Raw genomic sequence first — 9,669 nt, 5'->3', positions numbered from 1 at the left:
TGTCATCAATTACCAAAATGGGGGAGCTTGAAAGTGCATGGAGCCCCCATGTGTGGTTTTGGTAATTAATGACAATCCCTATGGACTAATGTTTGAATTGAGTTATATTTGTAGGTGTTGTCCATAGGCAATGCTTGAACCATATGTTGGCTTCAAGGTTGCAATAAAAAGAAATTGATGAAGGATATCAAGTGTCAAGTATGTCTTGAAGATGAAGATGAAGTGAGCCCTCAAGTTACTTCAAGACATCAACATGAAGAAATGAAGTGCAAGTTCAAGATGAGTGATGTCTACGGGTGCTTCTATTCTTGTAGACAGTGTTGGGCCTCCAAGAGCAGAGGTTTGTAGAACAGCAGCAAGTTTCGCTTAAGTGGATCACCCAAGGTTTATCGAACTCAGGGAGGAAGAGGTCAAAGATATCCCTCTCATGCAACCCTGCAACCACAAAGCAAGAAGTCTCTTGTGTCCCCAACACACCTAATAGGTGCACTACACTACAAGAAAAGTTCTGATAGACAACGTCTCAAAATCGTCCGCTAAGGGGTATTTTTCGTCGCCCATGGGCCTAACCCGACGATATGGGTTCTGTTGTGGAAACTGCGTCAGGCAAAGTCCAACGAAGTTTTTTCGGTCCGTCGCGCTTGGGCGCCCTTCCGCCACGGAAAATCGGACCGTTGCGCAAGTGTTTCCGGGAGCCCGTTGACCGCCGACGTCATGCAACCGACACGTGGCGTACGCCGTTAACCGGCGGCTAACGGCGTTAACCGGCCGAAACCCCGTGGTAGATGGTAGGCCCACACGAGGCCTCGCCACGTCTTAAGCGGGCCGGGCCAGCTGACATAGTTTGACCGGTCAACTATATAGCTGGGCTGGTCCATCAGTTACGTGGGCCGGGCCTAACCTCTAAGGTTGACTGGTCAAAACTTAAATGGGCCGGCCCATTTAACATGTGGGGTCCACCTTACGACCTACCGGGCCGGCCCAAGAAGCAAGTGGGCCGGGCCGAAACACAGTGGGTCCCACTTTCTCGTTAAAGGGCCGGCCCATTTAGTGTGTGGGGTCCACCGTGTAGCAAGTGGGCCGGGCCAAAAACACAAGTGGGTCCCACTTTCCAGTTAAAGGGTCGGCCCATTTAGTATGTGGGGTCCACCATATAGCAAGTGGGCCGGCCCAACAAGATAGTGGGCCGGGCCAAAAACACAGGTGGGTCCCACTTTCCTGTTAAAGGGCCGGCCCAACAAGATAGTGGGCCGGGCCAAAAGCACAGGTGGGTCCCACCTTCCTGTTAAAAGGCCGGCCCATTTAGTATGTGGGGTCCACCATATAGCAAGTGGGCCAGCCCAACAAGATAGTGGGCCGGGCCAAAAACACATGTGGGTCCACCTTCCTGTTAAAGGGCCGGCCCATTTAGTATGTGGGGTCCACCATATAGCAAGTGGGCCGGCCCAACAAGATAGTGGGCCGGGCCAAAAGCACATGTGGGTCCCACCTTCTCGTTAAAGGGCCGGCCCATTTACCATGTGGGACCACCATATACCAAATGGGCTGGCCCAACAAGATAGTGGGCCGGCTCAATAAGCATGTGGATCCCACTATCGTGTAACCGGGCCGGCCTACTAAAGAAGTGGGCCGGCCCAAAATGAAAGTGGGTCCCACACTACCGTAAGTGGGCCGGCCCAATCTGTTGTAGTGCCCTACTTGTTTGACTAGTCAACATGCATTAAATTTCATGAGCCTAAAATCCGATATCAATGATACACACAATTACATACACAAATAAAACAAGTAGGAAAATTACAAGGCAATTCATGTGCCCAAATAAAAAAAATTACATAGAATCATTGAGGACTTCTATTAGCATCATCAATAACACGTTGACATTTGGCAATCGCCTTGATTGAATCTTGTGTACTCTTTGTCAACATATCAACTACAGATCTTAAAGCAAGCAATACCATGTCTTTTATAAAGTACAGACCTTGAGATATTTACTCGTTTGATGAAAGCAATGGTCTAGGTTGACGGCTATGAGAAGATGCATCGGAAGAAATATCGAAGTTTTTGTGGGCCTCACTTCTAATGAAGATTGCTTCATCACAACCGCATTCCGATAATAATGCAAAAAGAGTTAAACGATGAACTATGCAAACATTTATTATGCAATGTAGATATAAGATAATAACAAGTTGCATAAATAAGACAATGTATGGAACTTGTACTAAGCACAAACTTACATCATAATGTTGCACAGTGGTCGCTACGGATCCTTTTTTGGCGACTATCTTCTAATGATGACTCGCTTCATTAAAACCGCATTCGGTAACATGGCAAACATAGTTACAACAATTAACTATTCAAACATGTATTACGCAATGTAGAGATCGGATAACAGACATGTAGCAGAAATAAGCACAAGATAAGATAAGATGCATGTACTAAGCACATACCGGCTCGCTGCGAGTCCTTCTCTTGCGTGCACTAGTCGTGGTCAACATGCCCGTCATTTTAGGTTCAGCCATCAAGTGAAATGCTAATCCTCCTCGCTCCATTGTCCTTAATCCGTGTTTAGATATCACATTTAAGACCAAGTCACTGGTTTCAAATAACAAAAAACTTGAGCTGCCAAATGAATAAGCCAATATTTACCGGATATCGATTAAAACCAACTAGATGTTGCTTTGCATGAGATACGAATTTCGGACATTCGTATTTAGAGTAGGGTAATGCCAAGGTTTTCCACATAAAGTAAACCGGCATTAAGAATGACCAAATGTCGAGTTCAAATCACCTTCGCAGCTTCTCCAAGACAAGCATATCAAATAGGCAGTAAACATAGTAAAGCATGAATGGCATTGCTATGGCAGTGGTTCCAAGTGTTAATCTCTTGCATAAGGAACAATGCATATAGGTTATAGATAATAACGGAAGTAAACCGCCAAAATTACCAACCAAGAACTCAGATTCCAACCTTCCCTAGCGTCCCCGCCGTTAATGTTGGATGTTCTAATAAGTGGTTCGCATGATCAATCCCTAGGAAAAATAACATTGACAAGTCGAGTCTATGATAATACAAAGACCGGACATGCACGCAAGCAATAACTATATAAGCTAAAGACGAGGTATAATAGAAAGCAGATTGGAAATGCACATAGCATGATTATAAAAGCAAGTGTGAGAATAGCGGACACGAGAAAACAGCTAGCGACTAGCGGTGAGCTAATGACGTGGTATAAGAACAAGCAGATTGGAAATGCCCATAGCATGACTATAAAAGCAATGCGACAATAGCATGCAAGTACAAAAACAAGTTGGCAGCAAATGAATGGGTATAAGGCTATAAATATGTGGATGCACACAGTGTCGATAGAATGAACAGGATGGTAGCGACCGGATAATGCTTTTGTACTTGTACAATATTTAAACAAACTTCATGCGAAGCAACACATCAAGAAAGTTAACGGCATATGAGATCCGCAAATAACTACACAAAACATGGCTAAAGAAACACCGCGATCTAACGGGCCAGCGTACTAACCAAGCTGCGGCGGGGTGGACGGGGGCGGCAACTTGCATTCCGGCGGCGGCGAACGCGGGAGACGATGAATCGACCCTCGTTTCGGTAGAAGCGGGCGTTAGTGAAGCGGATCCGGTTGGCCGGCAAGGGATTCGGTGAAGTTGATACAGCCGCTGCGCCGAGGTAGTCGGTGGCGAGGTCGGCGGTGAAGCGCATCCGTCGGTGGCGAAGTCGGCGGTGAAGCGGATCCGTCGGTGGCGAGGTCGGCGGTGAAGCGGATCCGTCGGTGACGAGGGCGGCGGGGAGCGGATCAGGTGGGTGGACAGCCAACACGATCAAGGCTACGCTCGTGGAGGAGTATGCCGGCGGCGAAGCAGATCTAGTACCGTAGAGAGTCGAGCTTTGGCGTGTGAGAGTATTTTTGAGCTAATGGGGCGAATGGTTGGTGGGTGGGTGTGGGCCGGTGGGGAGGGTTCGGGATCTAGGCAAGATATTTCATTGTTACCGAATGAGCCCTCCATGGTCGGTGGGTTGTAGCTTCCGGACCAGGGTTAAAAGGGTAAAACTGGTCACGGGATTTTCGAATGGATGCGGCGGGATGATTTGGCGCGCGGCCGAAATTTTCAGCTTCAAGCTACGAGCGAACGACAAAAATAATGTTCTTCCCCGTGGAGCTCTCATTTCTTCCTCTTCTCTTTCTCCCTCGAGTCTTTCCCACTCCCCGGCTCCTCTCCCCCTTCTCTCCGGCGGCCTCGCCGGCGGAGACGAGGCCGACTTCTCTCTCGTATATTGTACACCCTCCGAACTAAATTAATTGATTCAACTTTCCTTAGACGCGTATGTATCTAGAGTAAAAACATGTGTGGATACATCCATATTTAGATAAGCAAAGTTGAGTCAGCTAATTTGGATCCGAGGGAGTTAGTGTTGTTGTAAGCTTAGATCCAGTGTTTCCCATGAGCAGAATGGCGCAATGGAGTCGGGGATCTCGTCATCGGCTTCCGATCCGGCTCGTGGTGAATCCGGCGGATCTTGCCGGCCAAACCCCGATCTCGGTGCCATCAATGTGATGGCGCTAACGGTGAGGCTTTCTTTGGTCGGTGCTTCGGATCCGGCCAATGGGGAAGTCAAGCCGCTAAAGTTCACAAGCTCGGGGCATACGACGGCGTCATCCGTCTTGCCCGTGCACATCTTGGCCTTTCGGCGGCCCTTCTCGGAGCCAATATGCCGTTGTCGAGGCCCTTCTTCTCCTTCGTCCCGGCGACTACCGGCGACACCGTCCCAAGTGGTGCGTCCCCGGCGACGGAGTTGCTCGGAAAGGATGCGGAGCAGTAGATCCGATGTGCGGTCGAGAAGGACTCGATTGATTTTCTTCTATATGTTTTGGGGTCCTTTTTGTAAAGTTGCAGGTTCTATTAGTTATTGTCTAGTACTTTTGGTCCTCTATGTAATTTTTTGGACTAGTTTCCATTGGCACTCGATAAACTTGAATTTTGACAAGTTCACAGGGAAAAAATTCCTTTGCACATATGGCCTATCATGTATAAACATTCTTGAGATTTAAACTATATGTAATGTGCCATGCATTAACCCTAAACCATATATATGTAACTAACCCTAGCTGATCAAACCCTACTTAATTAAAACAAATAACCCTAAACTATACGCATGCACTTTATGCGCAAAGACGCGGGTGCCTCTAATAATGTGTGTGCGCACTCGATCGATGATCCCTAAACCTTATACAACCCCGAAACCCTAATCCCTAATCCCTAAACCCTAAACACCATAAACACTAAACCCTATACCCTAAACCCTAACCCTAACCCTAAACCCTAATTAAACCCTATATATAGGCCAACGACACTTAATTGTGCATCAAGCAGGCCAGTGGTGCCTCGCGGTCCTCTAATTAAATTAAATGTGCCATGCATTAACCCTAAACCATATATATGTAACTAACCATAGCTAATCAACCCTACTTAATGAAAACACATAACCCTAAAGTATACTAGCTATAACCCGATCTAATAAAAACATGCTCTATGTATAGCAGACTAGCTAGCAAACCTTAGATTAACACCAATTAATATATACATGGCCTATATCGATCATGTTGTATAACATATCCCCGAGATTCATTAATTAATTATATAATTATCGTGATAAATTAATTAACTCTAATTTTGACAAGTTCTCTCGAATGAAAACACATTTGATTAAGTTGCCTCATAATATATATATATAATTAGTGTGCATGCATGTCCTACCATGCATTCGTGCATATGTTTTAATGTATATTTGAACATATTCTTGGGGATTTCAATCTCTCTCTCTCGATCATCTATATATCGTTGGTGGCCAAAAAACACACATATATATGCATGCAATTTATGCGTAAAGGCGCGGGTGCCTCTAATAATGTGTGTGCGCACTCGATCGATGATCCCTAAACCTTAAACAACCCTAAAACCGTAAATATATAATCCCTAATCCCTAAACCTAAACACCCTAAACACTAAACCCTAAACCCGGCCTAGACCCTAACCCTAACCCTAACCCTAAACCCTAGCTAACCCTAAACCCTAATTAAACCCTATGTATAGGCCAACGACACTTAATTGTGCATCGAGCAGGCCAAGGGTGCCTCTCGCGGTCCTCTAATTAAATTAAATGCGCCATGCATTAACCCTAAACCATATATATGTAACTCACCCTAGCTAATCAACCCTACTTAATTAAAACACATAACCCTAAACTATACTAGCTAGCTATAACCCGATCTAATAAAAACATGCTCTATATATTGCAGCTAGCTAGCAAACCGTAGATTAACACCAATTAAAATATACATGGCCTATATCGATCATGTTGTATAACATATCCCAGAGATTCATTAATTAATTATATAATTATCGTGATAAATTAATTAACTTGAATTTTGACAAGTTCTCTCGAATGAAAACACATTTGATTAAGTTGCCTCATAATATATATATAATTAGTGTGCATGCATGGCCTACAATGCATTCGTGCATATATTTTATTGTATATTTGAACATATTCTTGGGGATTTCAATCTCTCTCTCGATCATCTATATATCGTTGGTGGCCCAAAAAACACACATATATACGCATGCATGCACTTTATGCGTAAAGGCGCGGGTGCCTCGATCTAATAATGTGTGTGCGCACTCGATGATCCCTAAAACCTTAAACAACCCTAAAACCCTAAATCCCTAATCCCTAAACCCTAAACCCTAAACACCCTAAACACTAAACCCTATACCCTAGACCCTAAACCCTAACCCTAACCCTAACCCTCTCGCCCTAGCTAACCCTAAACCCTAATTAAACCCTATGTATAGGCCAACGACACTTAATTGTGCATCGAGCAGCCCAGGGGTGCCTCGCGGTCCTCTAATTAAATTAATTAAATGCGCCATGCATTAACCCTAAACCATATATATATGTAACTAACCCTAGCTAATCAACCCTACTTAATTAAAACACATAACCCTAAACTATACTAGATATAACCCGATCTAATAAAAACATGCTCTATATATAACAACTAGCTAGCAAACCGTAGATTAACACCAATTAAAATATACATGGCCTATATCGATCATGTTGTATAACATATCCCCGAGATTCATTAATTAATTATATAATTATCGTGATAAATTATTTAACTTGAATTTTGACAAGTTCTCTCGAATGAAAACACATTTGATTAAGTTGCCTCATAATATATATATAATTAGTGTGCATGCATGGCCTACAATGCATTCGTGCATATATTTTAATGTATATATGAACATATATATTCTTGGGGATTTCAATCTCGATCTCTCTCTCGATCTCGATCATCTATATATCGTTGGTGGCCCAAAAAACACACATATATACGCATGCACTTTATGCGTAAAGGCGCGCGCGAGTGCCTCTAATAATGTGTGTGCGCACTCGATCGATGATCCCTAAACCTTAAACAACCCCTAAATTAAACCTTAAATCCCTAATCCCTAATAGTCCCTAATCCCTAATCCCTAAACCCTAAACACCCTAAACGCTAAACCCTAAACCCTAAACCCTAACCCTAACCCTAACCCTAACCCTAAAACCCCAACCCTAACCCTAACCCTAACCCGAACCCTAACCCTACCCCTAACCCTAACCCTAACCCTAAACCCTAGCTAACCCTATACCCTAAACCCTAGACCCTAAACCCTAGACCCTAAACCCTAACCCTAACCCTAACCCTAACCCTAAACCCTAGCTAACCCTAAAACCCTAATTAAACCCTATGTATAGGCCAACGACACTTAATTGTGAATCGAGCAGGCCGAGGGGTGCCTCGCGGTCCTCTAATTAAATTAAATGTGCCATGCATTAACCCTAAACCATATATATGTAACTAACCCTAGCTAGCTAATCAACCCTACTTAATTAAAACACATAACCCTAAACTATACTAGCTAGCTATAACCCGATCTAATAAAAACATGCTCTATATGTAGCAGCTAGCTAGCAAACCGTAGATTAACACCAATTAAAATATACATGGCCTATATCGATCATGTTGTATAACATATCCCCGAGATTCATTAATTAATTATATAATTATCGTGATAAATTAATTAACTTGAATTTTGACAAGTTCTCTCGAATGAAAACACATTTGATTAAGTTGCCTCATAATATATATATAATTAGTGTGCATGCATGGCCTACAATGCATTCGTGCATATATTTTATTGTATATTTGAACATATTCTTGGGGATTTCAATCTCTCTCTCGATCATCTATATATCGTTGGTGGCCCAAAAAACACACATATATACGCATGCATGCACTTTATGCGTAAAGGCGCGGGTGCCTCGATCTAATAATGTGTGTGCGCACTCGATGATCCCTAAAACCTTAAACAACCCTAAAACCCTAAATCCCTAATCCCTAAACCCTAAACCCTAAACACCCTAAACACTAAACCCTATACCCTAGACCCTAACCCTAACCCTAACCCTAACCCTCTGCCCTAGCTAACCCTAAACCCTAATTAAACCCTATGTATATATAGGCCAACGACACTTAATTGTGCATCGAGCAGCCCTGGGGTGCCTCGCGGTCCTCTAATTAAATTAATTAAATGCGCCATGCATTAACCCTAAACCATATATGTGTAACTAACCCTAGCTAATCAACCCTACTTAATTAAAACACATAACCCTAAACTATACTAGATATAACCCGATCTAATAAAAACATGCTCTATATATAACAGATAGCTAGCAAACCGTAGATTAACACCAATTAAAATATACATGGCCTATATCGATCATGTTGTATAACATATCCCTGAGATTCATTAATTAATTATATACTTATCGTGATAAATTATTTAACTTGAATTTTGACAAGTTCTCTCGAATGAAAACACATTTGATTAAGTTGCCTCATAATATATATATATAATTAGTGTGCATGCATGGCCTACAATGCATTCGTGCATATATTTTAATGTATATATGAACATATATATTCTTGGGGATTTCAATCTCGATCTCTCTCTCTCGATCATCTATATATCGTTGGTGGCCCAAAAAACACACATATATACGCATGCACTTTATGCGTAAAGGCACGCGCGGGTGCCTCTAATAATGTGTGTGCGCACTCGATCGATGATCCCTAAACCTTAAACAACCCCTAAAACCTTAAATCCCTAATCCCTAAACCCTAAACACCCTAAACACTAAACCCTAAACCCTAAACCCTAACCCCTAACCCTAACCCTAACCCTAACCCTAACCCTAACCCTAACCCTAAACCTTAGCTAACCCTAAACCCTAAACCCTAGACCCTAAACCCTAGACCCTAAACCCTAACCCTAACCCTAACCCTAACCCTAAACCCTAGCTAACCCTAAAACCCTAATTAAACCCTATGTATAGGCCAACGACACCTAATTGTGCATCGAGCAGGCCAGGGGTGCCTCGCGGTCCTCTAATTAAATTAAATGTGCCATGCATTAACCCTAAACCATATATATGTAACTAACCCTAGCTAGCTAATCAACCCTACTTAATTAAAACACATAACCCTAAACTATACTAGCTAGCTATAACCCGATCTAATAAAAACATGCTCT

Source organism: Lolium rigidum, chromosome 7 (assembly GCF_022539505.1).
Source record: "Lolium rigidum isolate FL_2022 chromosome 7, APGP_CSIRO_Lrig_0.1, whole genome shotgun sequence".
NCBI lineage: Eukaryota > Viridiplantae > Streptophyta > Magnoliopsida > Poales > Poaceae > Lolium > Lolium rigidum.
The sequence above is the reverse complement of the archived record's forward strand: the minus strand, read 5'-3'. Positions refer to the sequence as shown.